Genomic DNA, 25,432 nt, shown 5'->3' with positions numbered 1-25,432 from the left:
CCGGCCCGCAGTCGACCATGGAGAGGTACATTTGCTGACGGTAGTGTGTTACATCCACAGCTAGCCTTTTCCAGTTCTGCTCCACGGAAAGGTTTCCCTGTTCATGCCCACACGGAGCAGGGTCGATGGACTGACACCTGTCGCAGCTCCCGACCACCTTCCGTATGCTTCTCCTAGTGACGTCAGTATCAATTTTCTTCGCCAGATACAGGGTCCTGTCCACACCCAAGTGATGCATAGCATGCAGTCTCTTCAGTTCAGAGTCATCCAAACGACACGCCGCAGCTATCCCTTTCGGGGCCTCCTCCGGTTCTTCCAACCACGCTCTTTTCACCCTGGTCAGTATGTCTGCCCTGTTTTTCTCCGAAGGCACGAAAACCACGCTCAGCTTCAGTCCGAACTCGGCGATCAATTCACCTAGAACTCCTAGACAGCGCTTCACTAACATCTCCGCAGCACCTTTCGTCCGCACTCTCCTTTCACCGGTGATCACCGATCCTACCCAGCCAACCACAGTGGCTGAATCCGTCCGGGTTTCAATTGTGCACAGCCCCCATTTCAAGGCCAAGTTCACCCCTTTCAGCACCGCGTCTAATTCGGCGACGTTGATGTGGTTGAAATCATCTGCTTTCCGAAGCCAGGCCACGTCCTCCACCGCAGCGCCTTCGATTGCCAACACCACCCCTATCGCTATACTGCTGGCATCACACCAGACGGTCCCGCATTCCGTCTTGGGCACGTACCAGATCCCCCTGACCGGGTCTTCCACTCTCGTCCTCTCTAGGATTTCCTGCATCATTGCCACCGTCCCTTCTCCCACCTTGTCGCCCCCACCTCTCCCCTTCTGCTCGTCTCTTGGTGTAACTACATGCCATGCGCAGCCATCCAGCGATCGGGTAGTGACCGACCAACTTCCCACACACCGAGAACAGCTCTCTCCTGCTGACGCTGGAACTCAGCTCTGGGATCTCATTTCCTCTCCGGAACACCAATTCACCCGATCCATCTCTTCGCAGCTTCAGCCCCAGCGTGGCTCCCCCTTCAATCGACTCCGGTGGCTTAGCAATTAGTCCGAACTTCTCCAGATGACTAACTACCTCGTCGACTGGCACTACAGTTTTGTCCACCAAAATGTCGTCAATGTAGGAGCTGGTGGCCTTTCTAATCTTGCCATCTTTCCCTAGGACGGACCTAAGCTCTGCCACCTTGATCTTTGGAGCAGAATTCAGCCCGAAACCCAGTCTGGTTAAACAGTATGTCCGGCCCTTGTACCGCACCAGCTGATATCGCCACAGTTTGTCGCTCACATGGAGCTGCAAGTATGCCGATCTCAAGTCGACTGTCTCCACGCACGTAACGCCTCACCTCCCGTGTGACACGATATGTGCTGGTTTAGCTCCCTGAAGTCCAGCACCAGTCTGACTTTTCCCTTCGTAGTCTGCACCACTGCCATCAGGGGTAGCACTCCACCCGCTACCTCCTCCTTCCAAGGGACAAGGACCCCTTCCTCGATCCACCTCTCCACCTCGTCTTCAAACTCGACCCTGATGTGGCCGGCCTTTCAGGGTATGCTGGTAACAGCTCACCCTGTTTTCCAGCGTTGGGGGCTTGTCCTTCCATTGCCACTCTATCGTCCACCACTGACCATCGAACGCCGCCTGAAAGTCTTTGTTCTCAATGGTGTAAGCGGCGCAGTCCCTCACGGGGCTCTACTCTCTCTGGCGATCCTGACTCGCAGTGCACGACACCCCCACGCTTCCGAACGTGACCTCATTTCCCACAACACTGACGCCACCGAGGCAGTTGATGGCGTCCATCCCCATCACCACATCAACTCCATCTATCACGCGTTCGGCCACAATTGAATGCAGCCTTAGCTCGCGCCGCGCACCACTATCTCTACCTTGCTGCTGCCTCTGCAACGGATTTCGCTGCCGTCGACCGCCTGGACACTACTCACCCCGTTCCATTCCTTCGTCACCCTCGAAGTCACAAGGGTGGTCGTACAGCCCGTATCCATGAGGGCCTTGAACATCTTCCCCTTGGCCTCCACATCAATCAATGGCAGCGTCTCCAGTAGCGCCTCCGTCACTGCCATCGCTATCGCCTTCCACCCAGAGTGTCTCGTCAACATGCGGGCCTGAGCCACGAGTTCGCTCAGCGCCATCTTTTTAATCCCGGGCAGTCGTTGTAGGTGAATCCCTACATCATCGGGGAACCCATTCACAAACGCCAGCAGGGCTGCTCTCTCCAGCCCTTCTCCCGCAAACCCAGCCAGAGTCGCTAACCTTCTAACTTCTGCTGCATAGTCATCCACTTGGCTTCCCGTCCACCTGATCGCACCTAGCTTAGCAAAAGCTGTGTATTCGCATTCCGTGTAGGCATCCTGCAAGCGTCGCTCTATGTTCTCCTCGCTGAGCCATTCCTCTTCATCCATCTCAAGGTATAGCGTTAAGGCACTCCCTTCTAAATACAGCGCCATAAGACTTGCCACATCGCTTATACCTTGCAGTCTTGCCACCAGCCTGATTTTGCGAATCCAGGCCACTACATTGCCTTCACCATTAAAAGGTCTGACGACATCGCTGGCGATCCTAATTTTTGCAGACATCGTGGCAACGAATCGTGTTGAAATGTAAATGTTTAAGAACTGCCGAAATAGCTTGTGGTGTATGCACGATTTGAATATAAAGGCACCTACCTTCTCTTCCTCGTGATGGAGACCCTTCTGTGGTAGCTAATCCTTTGACACAGCCCTGACCCGAACACTAAAGATAGCAGCTGCTCACCCAAACCCTTAGCGACTGTCCTCACACGTCTTGTCACCTGGACGACCCACGTTGGAAAAGGCCCAATTGACCGCTGCCTGCGCACGCCTGACAGCTGCCCCTTCTGGTTGCCCCAGCTTCCGGTCAACGCACCCAGCTGCTGACATCATCCCACAGTTTATTCAGTCGGCTACAATAGGTTATACTATACTGTATGATTGTATTAAGTTCTAGTAAAAATAATAAAATAAAAAGTAAGCAGATCATTTTTTTAAAGAATAATATAAATGTACGTTTGTAATGTACCCTTTTAAAATTCTCGGGTATCTATCTATCAAACAAATGTCAAGTGTTTTAAAATTTGTTCAGTGGAAAAAACAGGTAGTGAGATAAATTTGGTCGTTCCTCCCTAAGTCTAGAATAACAAAGTAATATTAATCATAATTTTCCAAAAAGCCTAACAATTTGCAAATGTTTAGCTCTAAGTTCAGAATATTTTCATTTCAATTACCAGCAGGTCATCTATTAGTTGACAGTAAGAAAAAGATTATCTGCGATATATGCATATTCACTCGGAAGGATTATAAATAAACCAATCAAAGAATGTTTCGCTTCACCTGTGTTTATGTAACTGTATTTCTTGAAAAGATCTTGTAGAAAAACATGGTACTAACAAGTGAAATTAAGTTATCTCATAAGGAATGTTTTCTTTAACTTTAAAATATCTTCACTTTTTCCAGAATTTCTTTTTTTTTTTTTTGCGAATACATACAAAAATACGGAGTTTATGATTCCGGGTCAGATGCTTTCGGAAATTCCCGATGTAAATTTTCCGAGGCCTCTCCCCCACCCCCTTTCGCGAGTGCGCATTTTTTTTGGTCATATTCATTTAGAGCAAGTTGTTTTACACATATTACACTATTTTTTGTTTTGTTTTGGTGCCCAGGTCAGCCCCTCAGATGCTTTCGGAAATTCCCGATGTGAATTTTCCGAGGCCTCTCCCCCACTCCCCTTTCGCATGCGCACATATCTTTTTCATATTTGTTTAGAGGAAGTTGTTTTACACCTATTACACAAATTTTTTTTTGTTTTTTTGACCGGGTTTAACACTTTAGTTTAACCAAAAAAATTTTTTTAATTCTTTATGCAGACAGTTTGTGTTATTAAATTCTCTTTAACATACATTTAAATTATTATGTTATAGAAATAATGGATCTTTTGCTTTTGAACGGCAGTTTTCAACACAATTTCTAGTTAACTAAACACTTTTAAACTTCGTATACTGGTAGAATGTGTCAAAATAAAACATTTTTTGGATCTTTTCCTTTTGAACGGCAGTTTTCAACGCAATTTCTAGTTAACTAAACACTTTTAAACTTCGTATACTGGTAGAATGTGTCAAAATAAAACATTTTTTTGTCTTGGCTTTCTTGAGAAAATTGTAATTTGTAAGTTTAACATAGTTTATGAGCTAAAATCATTTGCTGCGTCTAAAACCGACAACATCCTGTCACTAACCCTAACCCTAAATTTTAGCTATTCATTTTTCTTTTTTCTTAATTGTCAAATTAATTTAAGGATAACAATTAAGAAAAAAAAAACGAAAGCAATGGAAAATAATTTTAATTTAGCAATTAAGAAAAAAAATGAAAGCAAAAACTCAAAACAAAAACAAAACGAATAATTTTAGACACATGCATAACAATTAAATTAATTTAACAATTAAGAAAAAAAAAACCGAAAGGCTAAAATTTAGGGTTAGGGTTAGTGACAGGATGTTGTCTCAATTTTAGATGCAGCAAATAATTTTAGCTAAATAGAGGGCATAGGATTGGTTAAAATTCGAAAAATTAAACTACGTTAAACTTACAAATTACAATTTTCTCAAGAAAGCCAAGAGAAAAAAATGTTTTATTTTGACACATTCTACCAGTATACGAAGTTTAAAAGTGTTTAGTTTACTAGAAATTGTGTTGAAAACTGCCGTTCAAAAGGAAAAGATCTCATTTTTTGTCTTGGCTTTCTTAAGAAAATTGTAATTTGTAAGTTTAACGTAGTTTAATTTTTCGAATTTTAACCAATGAATCGCCTCTATTGAGCTAAAATCATTTGCTCCGTCTAAAAGAGGAAAATTGCCTTGCCCTCTCGGTTAAAGGAGGTTGACGGGCCAATCTTCACTATGGATTCAGCTGATAGCTGGATCCATCCTATACGTGACAGTAGCTGTTCGACATAAACCCATAGGTCAGCAATACTTGGGCACTGGACGAGTGCGTGCAGAACGGTTTCATCATCCTGACAGGACCGGCTGACAGCACTTCCGTGCCAGTAGAGTTTATCTCAAACAGGCAGCGCCCCTCGGTAGCACTGCCAGGCGAGCTACCTTTGGAAATTATCTATTGGCCCCGGCCCGAAAGTTCTTCCGAACAGACTGTTTAATTCGTTATCGTTGATGCCTAGAGTTTCCCCAAGAATGTCGTCACACTTTTCTTCCACTAACCCTCTATAGAACGCTAGAGTGGAACTACTACCGATTGCATTGCCTGCTTTGTGGAGGGCGGAGAGAGCTTGACAGCACTCGAGGTGCCAAGCGCCCTTTCTCAGTCTGCGTTTGATCCATGACTGCAGTTCTGTCAAAGAGCCGAGCTGCGGAAACACTTGAGATGCTGTAGCCTGAGCTAATGTCTGCGCATCATTAACCACGGCATGCCAAGGCCTCCGTTCAGCGGCCATTGACAGCAGATGGAGCGCCTGACCAGTGGTACCTGACCCTTCCACAAAAAGTTGAATAACAAGTGCACCAGCTTGGCCAACCAGCGGTCAGGACAAGGGATGATGGTCAATCGGTAACAGATGATGGATGTGATGTATGCATTCGCCACCTCCGCTCAACCTTTCAGGGACAGCTTCCTCTCGCCCCTCCAGGTGCCCAGTTGCAAGCCCACTGACTTTTCTGCATTAATCTTTGCACCTGTCACCGCTTCGTATGTGCTTAGTGTCTCGCCGATCAGATCAATGTGCCTGTGGCTCGACACCATCACGGTGATGTCGTCGGCATAGGCAGATACGCTGTTTCCACATCCTAGATCGCGCGGAACACCTCTCAAAGCCTCCAACTTCCGCAGTAATGACTTGAGAGTCAGTACGTACAGGAGGGAGGAGAAAGGGCATCCTTGGTGAACCGAACGCGAGATGTTGAACGGCTCCAAAAGGTGACCATTCACCCATATCACCGAGCAGATGTTGCTGTACAAAGCAGCGATCCACCCGCGGAAGACCAGACTGAAACCGGCTGCCTTGAGAACAGCTGCCAGGTATCGATGGTTGACCTTATCAAAGGCTTTACTTTGATGTAAATTTATCAAAGCCCCACCCGCGCCAGCTTCGTTACCCACCCTCTCTATGATGTAGTGCATGAGATGGAGATTATCGTGTATAGACCTTGTTGGCACGGCACATGTCTGCGCCTTGCCAATCAGCTTGTTCACAACGAATGCCAATCTCTTGGCTAACACCTTGGCCAAAATCTTCAACTCTGCATTGAGTAGAGTGATGGGCCTAAAGTTCCCTATAACGTCCCCCTTGTTTGGGTCCTTTCTCAGCAAAGCTACCACTTCTTGACAAACAAAAGCAGGAATTCTTCCATTTTGCTGCCAGTTGCAGTAGACGTTTGCCAAGAGGCCCGCAAACAAGTCTGGCATTGAAGTGTAAAGCTTGTAGGGCAGACCATCTAAACTCAGCAATCTACCTCTCGTGCAGCTTTTCATTGCTTCCTCCACTTCCCAGGCAGATATAGGTCTTTCGCAGCACTCTGCCTCGCTGTCCGAGAGTTGTGGTAGGCCGTCCAGGTACACACCGAAGTCTGTCCCATTGTCCGTCCCACCGTTTGTCCCAAACAGCTGAGCAAAGTGTTGCTGAAAGACCGCACACATCTGCTTCGTTTTGGAAACCTCGCGCCCATTCTGGTCCACCAAAGACCGAATGGTCGCTTTGTTGCCACGCTTCGCCTCTGCCACATGGGCCCATCGAGCAGCATTAGTTCCCTCCCCGCTTAGCGAACGTGCCTTAGCTCTGACAACGCGTCAAAGTGTTGGTCGAGGCCCAACACGTCGGTCGCGATGCCTGTCTCAAGAGCCTCGTCTAGTTTTCTAACTAAATCCCACTCTGTTTTCTTACGTTCTACAGCTAAAGCCTTACTAAACTTAATTGATTTTGCTCTAATTGCTCTCTTGAGGGCGAACCGCCAGTTGTTGTTGATGATTGCTTCCGTCAATGCCCGTTTAACTAATAAACTAATCCAGTCTCGGTAGGCTTTGCACGCTGTTAACAACACGTTTAGCTTCCAGTAGCCAGGACCCTGTCTATGTAGCATATCTAAGTCGACCGTACAGATCACAAATTTTTGGTCTGTGTAGTCGATTAGGTGGAATTGTGGACACCCTATGCTGAACCTTATCCACTGGTCTACAGAAATCTCTATCTAAGTACGATCTAGATGACCCGATGCGATTAGTCCAAGTCCACATTGGTACATTCGGGTTGTCTAGTCGATACCTGTCGGACAACTGAAAGCACCTGAGCAGGTTGGCGAGGCTCTTGCACCCCACCTCTCCTATCAGATGCTCCTGTGCCCACCTGATCGAAACATTCGTCTAAGACAGTGTTCCAATCCCCAACTAGTACTAAAGTGCGTGATGTACCCAGGAAAACTTCCAGATGCTTGAAATAATCCAACTGCCCTGCTCCTGTCGGAGCATAGGCAGCCAGCAGTCTGAAAGCACCACCGTCACTACCATCTACGTCAAGGACCACCAACTTACCTTCTGGATCCAGGAAGACTGTCTTTATTTTCAAATCCAGGCCTTTCCAAAATAACACTGCCCGCTCCCGGCTTACACGGAGATAGAAAAATCTTGTATCCGCCGAAAAGGGCTGCGAGTTCCCGCGGGTCGGAGAGCCTGGTTTCACTAATGGCTGCTACATCCATGCTATAAAACTTCAGGTCGTTTAACAGGTGACCCAAGGCCTCTCACATTTATACTACTGATTCTGAGTTTTACCATGTTTTAAAAAAGGGGTATTTATTAAGGAGAAAAAGGCTCTATTTACTGTTGTTGTTGTGTGGTGGGGTGGCTCCCTTATGCTTTTGCATGGATGTTTCCACCAAGTTTTTTGGAAAAATTTCTCCCTAGCAACCCAACATCTAGAATGTTTTTTTGTTTTTTTTTAAGTCTGTTCTAACTTTTAATGTAAGTATGTGTGCTTGGTGGTGTGTTGTGTGTGGGTATAACAAAATCTGTAATTTTCGTGTCTGTGTTGTTTTTCAGGTATGTTACTAACTGTTCATTGTTCATGTTTATTGCTGGGCTTTTTCTTTGATAATATCTTTCTTGCTTATTTAAATTCAGTTCAATGCACACTTGCCTTGAACCAACCATTTCTCTTTTTGTGATAATCGTTTAGAACAAGTAGTTTTACACCAATTACACTATTTTTTAATTTTTTTCCGGCCCAGGTCAAACGCTATAGTTTAAAGGCCATGGACTGAAGATGTGACCCGGAACATTCAATATGTGAATTTTCCGAGTCCTCTCCTTCACTCCCCTTTCGCGAGCACACATTTTTTTTGTCATATTCGTTTAGAGCAAGTTGCTTTGCACCTATTACACTTTTTTTTTTTGGTTTTTCTGACCGGGTCAAACACTTTGGTTTGACCATCATTGCAACTTCGACTTAGTGTTGGTACCCTAATATCACAATTTGTAGCTCCCATATTCCTTATAGTGACACTCTTGAGAATTGGAATTCTTTATTTTTAGCAATCCACTTTGTCTTCTCTTACGATCAAATCTGAGTCTGAATGCTGTTGATTTCGCCTTTCCCAATTATTCTCCCTAAACCGTTATAATCAATTTGATCAATTAATTAAAATTAATTAAAACATCAATTAAAATTGAGCCAATAAAGGAGCTGATGTAATGCCTCGCACCCTACTGTCTTAAAAGAAGGAAGAACACTTTAGATACTATAGTCTTTAATGCACTGTCTGAAATAAAGGCAAGCTGGTCACGTCTGAATATGTTTGTGTCTGTTCAGAGCTGATCTGGAGTTAAACAACACCATAATACTTTCACAGAAAGATTGCCTACTTTTAGATACTCAGGATACCTACTACTTTTGTTTCATTTCAGTCATCAATTTTGATAAAACTTTTGTTTATTCTACAGTGGCAATAAGAGGGTTTTAGGTAAATTTTTTACATAAATTCAGATCAGTTCTTTGGTCTCACCATTCTTGAAGGCCTGAAAAGGGTCATAGGACCTGCCTTGCTTGTTTTTAATAAGCAATTAATACACACTTGCATGCATTATTTTTACTTTTACAGATTTGTTTCCTTATTTTGATAACATATATGGACATAGGTATGACCTCACATATAGATAGTATATGTGTATTAATATAAGACGATTGCATGCTTGTGATCCATATTCTGGCCTTGACGGAGGACATGTACTGTATGATTATGTATATAGCACATGTATGAATTGCATTTATAGTGTGATATTAATTAATCAGGAATACCAAGTTCATACCCATATTTTATCTCTCATTTTATATATATATATGTGTGTGTGTGTGTGTGTGGCACTGGCATAAAAAACGTTTGCTTTGCAACCACATGATTTTGGGTTCAGTCCCGTTGCATTGCATTTCAGCCAATGAGTGGATTTGGTTGACGAAAACTAAAATAAACCCATCGTATACGTATCATATGCGTTCATGTGGAGGTGTGTGTTTGTGGCTCCTTGTCTTGACATCACATCATTGTTCTAAAAAAGCATCACCATCGTACAAATGGTGTTCTTCATTTCCACTCTTTGAAACGTCCAGCTACTGGAAAATATTACCTTGCTTGGAAACTGGTATGGTTGACAACAGGAAGGGCATCTGATATTAAAAAATCTGCCTCAAGGAACTCTGTCTGGCCCATGCACACATGGAAAAGTTGATGTTAAAATGTTGATGACTATTTAGTTTGGCATGCTGTGTGTAGTATGAGGAAGGAAGTGCAATTCACCTACCTCTCGGGTTCTCTTGCAGCATCAACTTTCCAGCTGGGTTACATCTGAAAGGCGCCCTATCCACCTAATCTAAGGCCAGTACCTAACAGCAAATTCCCTCTCTAGATCATACATTGACATGCATCCATCTGCAGTAATTGCCTCAAAGTGAAGAGGTCCATTTAACCTCCCTCTATTCTGCTCTTCCGGTAGGGCCACTCAGCCATTGACATTATTGACTCTTTACTTCTGGTTCACTTCATCCCCACATGCCTCCTGATCTCAAAGATCACCTCACTTCACTCCATGTTAAAATCCACACGGGGATGGAGTGCCGGTTCACGTCCTCTCCACCCCTTCCATTATCCAATGAAGCATCAATTCTTCAAACATCCAAAACATGACATGACATTCAATTCACAGAGATATTATTTTTGAAATTAACAGCCGTCAGTATTCATCTATTTCACTGAGATGTGCTGCATGCCTTTGAAGTCTTGACCCAGACCTCACCTCCTACCTGCACGAAGGCAGGCTCTTTCTCTCTCTCTTTCACAAGGCACTGTGAAGCTGTACATGGGTGTCGTCATTCATACCTGAATATCACTCTGTGTGGAAATGACTCTTTGGCCTGTCCTGATTGGGGTGACATATTGTACCAAAATATCTCCTCTAGTGGTGAGATGCATCCCCTCTCTGCCATGGCCTTGAGCATGTGATAGTATCTTTCCACAATCTCGTTTCTACTCAGCCTGAAGAAGCAGTGCACATGACACTTATCCAGCACCTCCAAACAAACTTCAGTGCCATTGTCCATCAGCAATACATCCACAGGGCCCTTGTTCAAGGTTTGTGCAACCTCATCTGCAGTGCCCATATTGCCATCTGCCCTGGTCCACAGTCAACCATTGAGAGATGTGTCCCCTGCTGGTAGTGTGTCACATCCACTGCCAATCATCTCCAGTTATGCTTTACTGAGATATTTCCTGACTCATGCACACCTGGAGAGATTGACATATGTCACAGCTCCTGATCACTTTTTGAATGCTCTGCCTAGTAACGTCAGAGTCAACCTTCCTGGAAAGATACAAGGTTCTATCCACACTGATAAGATGCATGGTATGCAGTCACCTGGCTGACACACTGCAGTGCTCCCCTGCTCCAGATCTTCTGGCACTACCAACCATCCTGGTTATAATGTCTGCCATATTCCTTTCTGACTACGTACAACTTCAAACTAAATTTGACGGCTAACTCTCCTAGAACCCCTAGGCGGTGCTTCACTAACATCTCTGCAGCCCCTTTTGTCTGAACCTTCCATTCATTAGTGATCACTGATACCACCCATCCAAACAGTAGCCGAATCAGTTTGGATTTCAATAGTATGCAGTCCCCATCTCAGGACCAGGTTCACCCCTTTCAGCACTGTCCAATTCACCCACGTTTATGTGGTTGTAATCATCTACTTTTCTGAACTGAACTACATCCTCCACTTCAATACCCCTGATTTTCAGGGCAACCCCTATTGCTATGCTGCTAGCATCACACTATATGGTTCCTTTCTTCAATTTGGGCACATACCAGCTTCCTCTTACTGGGTCTTCTGCTCTTACCTTCTCTCGGATCTTCTGCATCATCACCATGGTCCTCTCTCCCACTTTGTCTTCACAGCTTGTCTGCTCATGTCTTGACATAGCTGCATGCTGTTTGAAGCCACCCCACAATTGAATAGTGGCCCAATAGTCTCCCACACATCAAGAACAGTTCTTATCTGTTCGTGCTGGTGCCCTGTTCCAGAATCTCATTTCCTCTCTGAAATACCAACACCCCTGTCTTGTCTCTTTGTAGCTTAAGCCCCAGTGCAGCTCTTCTAACCATTGGCTCCAGTGGTTTCATGGTTAGCCTAAACTTCTTCAGATGCCCCAGTGCAGCTCTTCTAACCATTGGCTCCAGTAGTTTTGTGGTTAGCCTGAACTTCTTCAGATGCCCTGTGACCTCTGCAGCAGATACGACAGTCTTGTCTACCAAGGCTGTCGTCGTCCATACAGGAATTGGTGGCCTTTTTTACTTTATCCACCTTTCCCAGGGTAAATTTGAGCACTGTTGCTATTATCTTTGGTGCAGAATTCAGCCTGAAACCCAGCCTAGTCAAACAGTATGTCTGGCCCTTATGTCTCACAAGCTGATACTTCCACAATTTCTTGTTCACATGGAGCTGCAGATATGCCAACTTCAAGTCGACAATTGTTGCAGCCCTCATCATCTGCCTCCATTCTTGTATCATCTCCCCACAAACAGTAATCTTGCTTCCAGTGTATCAAAACACATAGTCATTCAGCTCTCAAAAGTCCAGTTCCAGCCTGTCTTGCCCTTCGTTGGCTGCACCACTGCCATTAGTGGCAGCACTCTGCTCTTTGCTTTCTCCTTCCACTGGATTAGGATATCCTCCTTGATCCATCCCTCTACCTCTCCTTCAAACTCATTCGTGGCATCTCTTTTCAAGGTATGCTGATAAAAGCTTAGCCTGTTATTCAAGTGTCAGGTGCTCACCTTTCCAGCGCCATTCAACTGTCCACATTGAACGCTGCCTGAAAACCTTATCTTCAATGGTGTAAGCCAAGAGTGTCAATTGCACAGGGGGCCAAAACTCAAAGCACACTTTAGGTTGTGGGCTGAACAAGATAAACATTTATTGAACAGACTAAAACCTTTTGAACATGAACATGTATTGAAACGGTATATAAATTTGTTCCAACTTAAATTACTTAAAATATTTTGCTCTGCATAAAAATATCTCCTGTCAAAAATGTGCTTTCTGTGAAAATTAAAATAATAAATCGAAACTTTCAATTTTCTTTATGCAATTTTGTCCAAGCTACATACTTGGCATCTTTTCTTGGCAATGAGTTCATTGATGTTTGGGGCTAGGTTCTGTGTTGTTGAGATTTTCATGATGGATTGCTGGTGTTCATCTGTGAGACAACTCCTATGTGACATTTTATTCATCTTCATCACAGAGAACAGCTGTTCACACAGATATGTGCTTCCAAACAAAGACAGCATTTGAGCTTTGTGTAAACGGAGCTGGGGAATTGTTTCATGTATGAAGACTGACTGACTTGACAGCATTCACCCAGGGTGGGTTGAGCTGGCTTCATTCATCCTCAATGCTGCATCTCTCACAAACGCCGACCAGGCCTGGCGATTTGAAGCTAATGACTGCGTGATCTCCAACCACTCCTTATTCCAGCAGCGAACGCCATAGATATCGGGGCCTAGGTTGGGTTCCAGATCAGCCTTGACTGTCATCAGCCAGGTTTTTCGTTGTCCACCACATCGCTTTCGCCAATATATGAAGCAAGTGAACTATGCAGGCCCCAGAGTTGTAATTTGCTTTTAATGTCTCATTACACTGCAGTTCTATCAGCTTCGTTTGAATCTGTAGAGGTAGTTTCCACATTGACAGCAAATGGGTTGCAAAGCAGCTCAAAATTATTTTTTTGTGCTTCAAAGTCACTAAAGCCCTGTGTGAATTCAGTGTGGGGCACATTCAATTTATCAGCAAAGTGTTGCTTTGGGAACACCGTGGTGCTGAACATTACTTGGCAATAGGGAAAATGAGACAAGTTCAATTCGTGCATTTGTGTTTCCCATAAGTGCGCTTGAAATGCCTTCACTGCGTCATATGTATCACAGATCATGTGATCCCATCCCTGGAGCTAGATGTTTAAAACATTGAGATGCGCAGTTTTGTCAACCAGAAACACCAACTCGCATTTCCCCTTATTATTCCGCAGAACTTTGTATTCTTTTCTTTTACTGTCCATGAACTGACATATCTCCTCAACCAGCTCAAAAACTATATTGAGGACCTCTCTCTGACTGAGCCACCACACTTCTGTATGATAAGGCACATCACTGAACCAGCAGGAAAGACTGAAATTGACTGTGATTTAACCCTTTTGACTTGGATAAAGTTTATGGTTTGCATTACAGTGCTCATTACATGTTCCATTTTCATGGCTTTAGTGCACAGCATTTCCTGGTGTAATGCAGTGATATGTTGTCAACTCACCAGCACAGTTCTCTTCTTGCATCTTTAAATCTATCCTACCCACTAGCCCACTTTTTTCACAGCACATCACCAGTGCTCCATCTATTATAAGTCCAACAAGTTTGTCGCAAGGCAGTTTCATGTCAGTTACACTGACATGTTTTTTCAAAAAGGTCCTTTCCTGTTGTCCCATGCATCAATTTAATGTCCAAAATTTCCTCCATGATGAACAAATTGGAGTCCACTCCACAGATGATGATAGCCAGCTGTGCCATATCGGTCGTGTCAGTAGTCTCATCCACAGCAAGAGAGTATGCAACAAAATCTTTTCCTTTTTCAATCAACTGTGTTTTCAAATTAGTGGCCATCTCACACACCTGATTAGCAACCATATTTCTGCTAATACTCAGTTGGTTCTTGTCTGGACACAAAATGTTACACATTTTCATCACACAGCTCTTCACAAACTCTGGTCAAGCTGGTTTTGTGATCTCCTCTGCCACAATAAAGCTCACAATAAAACTTGCTTTGACAGCAGCTTCACTTTGAGATTTTGCTTTGGTTAAAAAAAGTCTCTTGTAATGTGAGATTCCTCTTCAACTCGTCTACCTTTCATTACTTCTGCTCAGCAGCGAGGTATTTATACTTATCCTGATGTTTTGTCTAGTAGCGTTTGAGATTATACTCTTTAAGTACAGCAACGTTAGTACCACAATTAAGACACGCGGGTTTGCCATCAATGTCAGTAAACAGGTACTCAGCTTGCCACCGGATTTGAAAGGCTCTGTTTTCAGCATTGACTTTTCTCTTGGCCATTGATATAGATAGTTACTACTACTGAATGACGTCCCATGAAAATGATCACCTGAAGGCGGCAATTGCAGTGCATTATGGGATTAGTAGCGCTTCACAACACGCAATTAGAGAATAGAAGGAGGCATTTCTAGCATGCTTTGTTGCAGTTACAATTAAGACTTGTGACTGTGTTATCATGCCTCTTTAATGTGTTTGTTTGCACAAACAGGGTGTATTAGTTACAGTGGTGTTGTTTCTAGTTGTGTATTAAATTATTGCTACTTTGGTGATACTCTTAGTAAGAAAGGTAGTGCAGTCAATGCTATATATAATGTAATGTCCTGCTGATGCCACCATTTGATCAGTTTCATGCTGATAGCAAAATGGTCCCGTGGGCCAGATGAAATTGCTGCATGGGCTGGGAGTTTGACATGTCTGGTGTAAGCAGTACAGTACTCACTGGAACTCTTCCCTCTTTCTTGTTGCAGACTCACAGTGCATGATGCTCCTGCGCTACCAAATAAAGCCATGTCTCTACTAACAATGACACCTCCTAGGCAGTTGATTACATCCTTGCTCATCACTACATCAATTCCTTCTACCACATGATCAATCTCTATTATTTGCTCTCTTAGTGTTGTGCCCCACACTGCCATCTCCACTTCTACATTACACTGCCATCAACTGCCCTAACACTACTCATCCCCTTCCATGTTTTAGTCACCTTTAGGGTCACAAGAGACATTGTACAGCCTGTATCCATGAGGACTTTGAACACCTTTCCTCCAGCAGGACATCAACTATAGGCAGCAACTGTACAAGAGCCTCTACATGCTCACATGGAAAGTTTGAGAGGCAGCAACTTCCCTGTGGCCTTTTCCCTGGCTGCAGTTTCTAGTGATATGCTCTGTCCACTTGCACTGGTAGCAGATGGGTTCAGGCTTTGACTCCTCACAGTCCTTTGCCATGTGCAGTCCCTGATACTTAAAATACTGGCCCATAAATGGTAATGGCTGCTTTACAGTGACTTTTCTCTCCTCATTCTTCTACAATTGTCACATGATACTGTGGGCTTCTGTAGTTGCAATTGCCACTGCATTTTGGCGTTTTGCATCGACACACAGGCTTCAGTGATGAGTTCATTCATTATCTTCTCACTACTCGGCAGCTGTTGCAGCCACAACAATATCTCATCAGGGAAGCCATTCGTGAATGCCAACTGTGCTGACTTTTCTAATCCTTCTCCAGTAAAACCAGAGAGTATGGTCAGTCACTGAAATTTTGCTGCATATATGTCCTCCTGGCCTTTCCTAACTCGGTGAATGCAGCATATGATCCTTCTGTAAATGTTTCCTTTAAGCGCTGTTCAATCTTCTCTGCAACCAGTTGGTCTGTTTCATCCATTTCAAGGTACAGTGCCAATGCATTTCTCTTCAAAGCAGAGCTATGAGACCTGCTACATTTTCAATGCTTTGCAGCCTGGCCACCACCTTGATCTTTCGAATCCAGATGATAACATCTTCGCCACAGACAGGTCTGATGGCATCACTACCAATCCTTATTTTTGCTAACATATCATGGAAGAGGACAAAAAAAATACATGAAGGCTGAAATAGCTTGTATGAAGAGCAAAGTGTGATTCACCTACTTCTCAGGTTCTCTTGCAGTGTCAATTTTCCAGCTAGGCTACATCCAAAAGGCACCCTGCGCACCAGAGCAGAGAGGCCCATGCTTGTCCTACTTCCACCCATGTGATCCCCCTCACTCCTGCTCTTCTGGTAGGGCCCCTCAGCTGTTGACGTCACTGACCCTTTACTTCTGGTTCACCTCATCCCCACACTGTAGTTATTCTAAATAATTTTATACAGCCTTGTACATATGTATTTGATGGCCTATAAGATGCACGAGTACATAGGATGCATCCTAGCCTAAGCTATACTTTTGTAAAATAAATTACCACTAAAATAATGTTTTAATTCCTCCAGTTACCTGTATAACTTTATGTTATTACCAGTAATTATAAGCAATTACATCCACATTCAGTATAAACATACCGTAGGCGATTGTTCATCAATAGATGGCAGCACACATTTTGTAAACATACATACTGTTTTGAGCCTACATTGAGTGCACTGGATGTAGGGGGATTTATTTTTTATGCCATTTTGGGGTAAACAAAAGTGTATCTTATAGGCTATCAAATATGGTAATTATTTTTCAAGGACTATTTGTATTTTCACAAACTTGTGTCCCAAGACCTTTCTGGCTTTCTGAAAGGATGTAGATGTTGATAAAATAATTCTTTAAATTTATTTCCAGTTAACCCAATATGTTTGGATATTGTAAACACGTTTGCTCAATAAAGGACTAATTTTGAAATACCTGAATTACATTTTGTATGCACAGTTTATGACCTTATGACATGTACACAAACAGCGAGTGTCAAATGATTTTACATTTTTAAATTTTTTACATGCATGATATTGTCTATTTAATTTCATGCTTAAACTGGTTTCATTGTAATAAGGGGCTACTCTATTGAATGAAGATCTATACATCATGAACTATAGTGCACAAACGTAGGTGTTAAAGATTTTACTGATGTGAGAGTTGTGGTTGTTTGATGGCTATTAGAGATAAGAATTCAATTTACTTTCAAATGATGGCAAATCAGTTTACAATACTTTACTAATATACAATAATGTACAATGGTTGAGTCATGATTAAGTAAGAGTTTTAAATGTAAAGTCAACATGTTTCAGTGTGATTTTGAAAGTTTCATGTACTTTCCAAAAGAAATCAACTTTGCTGTTAGGAAGGACACTCTGCTGAAGAAACTATTCCAAAGTAGATAGTGGAGCATGATGCAGTCCTTGTACCTGTCAGATCATTCGGTTCATGCCAGCATGGAACATGGATGTTAAATGATGATGGTGAAATCAAGTGTAAGAATCTTAAACAAAATGCGTAATTGTTTATACAAATGCTAAGTCTGTGACAGAAAGTTAGAGAAAACAAAACAATTTCTAAAATCTCTTGATGAAGATTTCAAGTGAGTTGCCTTCCAATCTAGTCCTGTTTGGAAGTAAAATTCATTGGACTTAGAGCACATTCTTAAGAAATTAAATTCCAAATAAACTTTCAGATGTAAAGTCTGAAAGTATGGAATTGTATTCCAAAACATTATGGCTGTTTTTGTAATATTTCTGCTAACCATTTTTTCATCAATATATTCCTGTGAAACATTGGTTTCAATTCTAACTAATATGATAATAAACAAGAAAAACCAAATGGATGATGATATGAATACTATCTTTGTAGCATTAAATAGTAATTCCTACCTACCTGCCGTAAACCTACTGTTTTCAAACTTAGCAATTAAAAGCTGTTGAAGTTAAAGCTATTTCATTTTGTTATTCAAGTTTTATTCTTTGAAATTTCATGCTACATTTTAATAAACATGAATTTTTTAGAAATTAGCACCATCATTTAACATCCTCCTTCCATGCTAGCATGAGCTTGGCAGTTTGAGAGATGCTGGTAAGTCAGATGACTTTGCCAAGCTCTATACTAGAAAAATAATTCACTTATTTATGCTCATTTACCTAAAACTAAAAAAAGTAGTAACTCTACTATAACAGGAATATTTAACATACTTAGGTCTGTAGCGTAGACATGGGTGAAATTCTTTTCTCCCTTTATTATATATATGCATTAGAACGTAGCAGGGAACAGCTACCCTTTGGCTGCTATTTGGATCCCATTGTGTCCACTACTCAGATTGGTTGGTATTGGGGCAATTTGTTGGTGAGTCTCAACATAGCTGCTGTGTTGGTGATTTCTGGTGTTGTCACTGGAACTGGCTGTATCATTGTGGTCAGTGGCTAGACCTTAAAAGGTCTGGAACTAAGGACGTTGAAACGAGGAAAAGCTGAGTTTTTTATAAGGAGCAGTAGGTTCAAAATAGGTGGTAAACAGACTGTCCCACATGGTCCTATTTAGGGATTCTGACTGGTTATACATGGCAGTTGGCACACTCGAATAAGAGACAAATTGCTCCAATACCAACCAATCATAGTGGACACAAATAGCAGCCAATGGTTAGCTGTTCCCTGCTACGTTGTGGACACAACGGGATCCAAATAGTGGCCAATGCACGTATATATAATAAAGGGAGAGAGGAATTTCACACATGTCTATGCTACAGATCAAAGGTACCCTTGTACCACTAGCGTAGCTAGAATGTGTGCCACTTCTTGACCCCAAAAAAAACACATTGCCCACAGCAGACCCAAAAGTGATGCTCCTTTAAAACTGCTGCCGTCCCCACCCCCTACTACGCTAGTGCCTTGTATTAACCACATATTCTTATTTGGAGCCATACGTAGACAACTTCAAGTTACCTACATCTAGTAATCTGAAGTCGATTCCATATTACTCCACTTCCATCCTGGGAGTTAGCCTCAACCGCCACCATCTCCACTGCTGTTGCTGCTACTATTTGTGCGCAAGGGCTACAATGTGGTAAATAAATGTTAAATCTAAAACTGTATGGGATTAAATAAAATTGGGCAATCTTTCAAATTAACTCGACGATTCACTGACAAGAAGTCGGTTGTTTCCGTGACAACTCAACAATTTCCTTCGGATATCTTTGTGACAGCTACTAAAGCGGTAGGAGAAGAAGAAAGCTAATAGGTTGTGTGTGCATGTGTGCTTGTTCTGTTTTTTATGTATTTATGTGTTGTGGAATATAGATATAACGAATTATGCCAGCAAAAAGCCTTGCATATTTGTTCTTACCTGCTTTTTTTTTCATGTGTGTATGTAAAATCCACAAATTTCCAAGCAGAAAACAGAATCGATGTTTATGCATCGGCACACACATCACTGATTGGTTGAAATTACTGAAATACGACAACTTTAATGTGAAATTACTTTGTAAATATAAGTTTTTCTCAAAAATGCTAAAAGATGTTTTATATGACACATTCTACCAGTGCTCGAAGTTTTAAAGTGTTTAGTTGCAAAAAAAATTTTTTTAAATATGTAGGTCAAAAGGTAAAGATCCTGAAGTTGTTTTGTTAATGTGTGTGAAGAGACAGAGAGGCAATAGATGTGTGTTGATAGGGTTTGCCAGAAAAAATGTGTATGTATGTGAAGGTGTTTTGCTGGTGTGTGTGATTGAGAGAGAGATAAATGAAAATTTTTATAATTATTTACTTGTAGTGAATGTGTGAGTGATTGACAGAAAAAAAGAGGGAGAGAGAGAGAAGTTATGTATGTCAGTGACACAAAGATCTTTTCAATCTGGTAGCCAAGTCGATTAATTAATTTTCTTTAACTAAACACTTTGAAACTTTGGATACTAGTAGAATGTGTCATATAGAAGAGTTTTTACTCTTATCATTGTTGACAAAAGTTTGTATTTTAGAAGTTATTTCGTGTTAAAGTTGTCATATTTGGGTAATTTCAACCAATCAATGACGTTTATTCAGCTGAAGAGAATTACTGCTGTTGATTACAAACAACAACTTTCGGCAGTGTATAATTCATTTGTCACTGTTATTTAAAACATTTTATCTCAGTTACGTCCGTATGAATAAACAAGTGTATCAGAAGCACGTATACTTCATTACCTTTCAGACAAACACCAACATCCCACCACCACCATAATTGTTCATGCGTTTTTTACTGCTTTTAGCTTTTTTGAAATTGCTTATTTTTTCTGTTTTTCAGCTACTATTTTCAGTCTTTACTCTATATTTTGTTTGTTTTCTTTCTAACCTGTAAATTACACTTAAAAAGCACTAGTTGTTAACATATTAAATGCAAGGAGTAGATAACTAGAAAAACTATTTGATTCTTGTACATTTCCTAAATGATTCTTTCATCGTCACACAAAAAAGTGTGATAAAATAGTTTTACTTGATTATTGGGATCAATTAAATCAAGTACACCCCCACTTCCCCTGAAAAAAGAACGTTTTGTGGTTTTCTACTGGTTTGAAATTATGGAAAGACTTCCGCCCACCCACCCCACCACCATTTTCTCCCAAATTTGTTAATTTAAAAATTTCATTTTTTGCCAAAAGCCCACGTTTTCGGAAAATTGCCAAAAATCGGCACTGTTAAATTCCCCCCCACCCATTCTTCAATTTTGACTTTTTTCCCCATTGCTAACCATAACTCTAACCCTAACTACAGAAATGTTTTGAAATTTTTGTCCAAATCATAACGTCCATATTTTTCTGCATATTTAGAAAAAAAAAATTTACAAAACTTTTTTTGAATTTTTATCAGATTTTATAGGTGCTGGACTTGCTTACCAACCACGTGGTTCTGGGTTCAGTCCCACTGCGGGGCACCTTGGGCAAGTGTCTTCTATATCCTCAGGCCAACCAAAGCCTTGTGAGTGGATTTGGTAGACGGAAACTGAAAGAAGCCCGTCGTATATATGTATATATATGTTTGTGTCTGTGTTTATCCCCCCCCAACATCGCTTGACAACCAATGTTGGTGTGTTTATGTCCCTGTAACTTAGTGGTTCGGCAAAAGAGACCAATAGAATAAGTCCTGGGGTAGATTTGCTCAACTAAAGGCAGTGCTCCAGCATGGCTGCAGTTAAATAACTGAAACAAGTAAAAGAGTAAAAGAGAATCATAATCTCTGTATTTTTCCGCATATTTTGGAGAGAAATGATTGGATAAAATATTTAGTATAAGGTTTTCATCATGATGATAATGATGATGATGATGTTTGAGCTGTGAGACATGTTAAAGATGATGATGTGGGCTCAGTTTGATATAGTATACAGCTTATTAATTCACAGGAATAGCAGTGGGTGTTTTTTTTCTCACTGTTTTATTTGAACAATTTGGCTGGATAAAGGGGGCTATATCCTTGGCTTTTTCATTCCTTTTCAGACGAAAGGCAAGAGCTGTGCCTTAAAAACTGGTAAGATTGATGCAGTCGATCTTGAATATGTTGATGACTGCTGAAGAAAAAACATGGGCAAAGGAATTTCATAAGACTGACAATCTGGTAAGAAAGGATTTAATGCTTGGTTTGCAGGTGAAATACAACCTATGTAAGCTTCGAAACTCTCGTCGCCAGATGCTATAATGTGGTTTGTATCCAATATAGTAGTACCACCACTATTGGGATAATGGCCTACAATACACAGTACCAGTGCGATACAATAAGATAATGCAGTAGCAATAAGAATGTAACTATCTCTCACGAACCAAGAATAAATATTCCAAATGAACAAACCAACCCACACAAACCATATATACTCTCTCAGTTCAGTCCATTCCTCACAAGAGGGTACTTTGACTCTTATCACAACACTGAGAGTGTAAAAGGTGACTTGTGGTTACTAACTTTGTTTCACCTACATATTTCCATTTATTCTTACAGTTCTGTTACTGCTGGAAACCACCTCTGCCTGGTACTGGCATTTATGTGAACAACGTAGACAATAGACAGGTATCAAACACAATAATACATAAATTCTTTGTTTATTAAGATTATCTTCAATTGTAGAAGTAGTATCATAATTACCAAATGGTAATCAATTAGCATATTCAGGGCCACAACACTGTAGACAGGGCCATTAGAGCAAAGAAACAGGCCTGGAAGAGTGGGGGTAGCAGGAGATTGTATCAAATAGCCAAAAGGGAAGCAGAAAAGAAGTAATTTGTCAAAGACTTGAGGTGTTTCGTGTTGCAAGACAGTGAGTGAGAGACAATCGTGATGTCATAGGAGAGAAATATGTCTACATGGATGATGGTGCCCGTAAGTTTAATGCTTCTGCAAAGAAAGAGGCTTGGAGAAGCCATTACGAAAGACTGTTAAATGTGGAGAATGAATGGGATGATGAGAGTCTGCCAAAGGAATTCTCCATTTAATTAATTGTTGCCATCAAAGTCTCATTTCTTTCCTCTAGCTCAAAATTGTATACTTGTGTTTCAAAGGTTTGAAGTCATCCCTCTGTGATATGTTAGTCTGTTATTTAATACCATAACAATCTTACAGTAATTGTGTGAAGACTGAGTTAATATACTAATAGTATTGTCTAATAACAATGACTGAGACACTAAATTTTTAGCCTGTGTGAAATAGCAGTTAAAACCAACTTTTCATAGCTGAAAAATGTTTCATCTGTGCAAAAGATCAAATCTGCATGACTCTAAGAGGTCATCTTCCGGCTAGAAGTGAGGTGAGTTAATCAGTTGCCAAACAGTGTTTATAGGTGAAAAGGTGTTACTTTAAAAAGCATTCAAATTGTGACCATCCTATCTTTTTCTCGGGTAGTATCATGTATTGAGGACTACATTATCTTCTATGTCTACTCCTTCTTTTCAAGATGCTTGTCCTCGCCACATTTCGACAATGCCTCCTCCACCTCTGCAGCTGTGATTGGCCCTTCACAGCATTCTGTTTCCTGCACCAAGAGGTGTGGCAAACTGGTGAGGAAGTCTGCAAGGTCCTCCCCATGCTCCTATTCACCACCCCTCCCAAAAAGCTGGGCAAAATGCTCGTGAAACCTCTTGCACATCTCCTCGGGTTCGTTTACTGAACATTCGTGTTGGTCTGTCAAAGACCTTATTATGGTTCTATTGTCACATTGGGTCTCTAATACATGGGCCCATCCAGCAATGTTGATTCCCTCTTGTCCCATTGCACGTAACTTAGCCCTGATAATGTATCCTTCATGCTTAGTTTTTGGATATTGATCGAGTGCCAGCCTTGCAGCTAAAACTCTGGATGAAGAGCCTGACTCCATTGCCTCTTCTAGAGCCATAACTAAAATCCTTTTTATTCTATTTCTATTATTGACTAGTTCCTTACTAAATTTAATGGTACTTTTGAGGGCATCCCACCTTTTGTTGTAGTAATAGTGCCTGTTAATGTCCTTTATCACTAACTGCCTGTAGGCTTCATAGACCATTAGTGACCTGTTTAGCTTCCAGTAACTGGGTCCCTGTCTACACATACTAAGTCAAACCTACAGGCCACAAATTTGCGATCACTGTAGTTGAAAATATGATGTTGAGGACAACTAACTATTCTTATTCTTAATTCTAACAATAATCCTATCTAGAAAAGATCTGTAAGACCCATTGTTATTTGCCCATGTCCACAATGAGACATCCAGGTGATCCAGTCTAAATCGGTCTGCTAGCTGAAAATGATTTAGTAGACCACTGAGGCAAGGATTTCCTCTCCATCTAGTTTCAGTAGTGACTACTAAATCCAATCTATGCAACCTGAGATCTTCGAGGAGGCATCTTTGCTTCCAATCTGACCCCAGACCACATACATTTATATAACCTACATTGAACAAGAACATAAGAAAAGGTTTACTAACTTTCTTTTTTTTTGTTTTTTTAAAAAATTCTTTGAGGAGGGGTGCATGTACTTGCTCTTCCATAGTGATATGTGGTGTGGTTTGAGGGGTGCTCCCTCTGAACTGGTTGTACAAATAAGCAGAGAAGTTCTGGAGAGGGCCAATGTCTTCAGATTGTTTAATGTGTTGTATGGTTTGGCATGTGGGATTTTTTGAATTTTTCTATGAGTTCAGTATTATTCACATTTATTGTGGTTAGATTTATTATTGTTTTGGGTGGTTGTGGGAGGGGAGTTTGGGGTTCCTGTGTGCTTGTGGTGAGTGCATGTGTGTTTTTGTCTGTGTGGGGTGGGAGGGAATTTTTTCTCTTCTTGTTTTGGGGCTTACAATTTGCCAGTTTTGTTCTGTGGTGGTAGGTTGAATGGTGGCTGGTTGAGTGGTGGTAGGTTATTTCTCAGCTAGTCTCGCTGGCTCCTTCCTTGGAGGTAGCTTTTCATTCCTTTTTGTTGTTTTTTCTTGTGGAGGGTTAGAGGGTAGAGGGATGTGGCTGGAGGTGGGCATTCAGCCCTGATGCGACCCTTCTGACCTCACTTATAATAGTGGGGATTGTGACCCTCCTCCATAACCCTCAGTGTAGTCTCGTCCCCTTTGATCTGCAATTTCTTCCAAATCCGTTGGGATAGCTTGAATTAACATTTCAAGTCCCTGCTCCTGCTAGTACTGTTGGTGGTACTTTGTGTCTTGGAGGATGATAATTTTATCTTTCAAGCCAAGGATGATAGCCTGGCAACATCCACCTCTGGTAAAATTTCCTCCACCTTGGAAGTACAGCTTTCAAGGTATGTCAGTAGGAGAACCAGGTCTGCTGTTTTCAGTGAAGTGGTAGAGTGTTGCCTTGCTTTCTCCTCTTTTTGAAACCAGACTTCAATGGTTGTGAATTTTTTGCCTCTCACCACATACATTGTCTCTTGCCAGATAGGCCTAAGGCATTTTTCTGTTGCTTCCTTAGAAGCCATGTCTGCTTTTTTTTGTTTTCACCGAAAATGTCTTATAAATTATTGTCCCCCTTTTTGTAGTGTGTAACATTACCTGGTGGCATCAGCTTTACATTGTTTCCCTCCTTTTGTAGGAGGCATTTGTATTTATCTAGTTTGTTGATTTTTATGTTTACAGTTTTACTATTAATGGTAACTACTGCTGCAAAATCCTTTTTTTTTTTTTGTGGTATTCCTGTCATCATTTGTAAATTATCTTTTTCTTTGGTATTCAGTAACTCCGGGACTATTTCGTCCAGTAATTCAGGAATTTTGCCCTGGTGAGCGTTTAATGTTGCTCATTTCCCTTTTTTTTTCAAAAATTAAACAAAAATAAAAGGTTCTCCCTTTAAAAAGGGGAAAATC

At 41.6% G+C, this 25,432-nt stretch overlaps 1 pseudogene; it reads right to left on the bottom strand.

Moving 5' to 3' along the window:
- Positions 1-12,663: 12,663 nt before the first annotated feature.
- Positions 12,664-14,699, bottom strand: LOC115212159 (annotated as a pseudogene).
- Positions 14,700-25,432: the final 10,733 nt, after the last annotated feature.

This window comes from Octopus sinensis, linkage group LG5 (genome assembly GCF_006345805.1).
Source record: "Octopus sinensis linkage group LG5, ASM634580v1, whole genome shotgun sequence".
NCBI lineage: Eukaryota > Metazoa > Mollusca > Cephalopoda > Octopoda > Octopodidae > Octopus > Octopus sinensis.
This window is presented reverse-complemented; position numbering and strand designations above follow the sequence as displayed.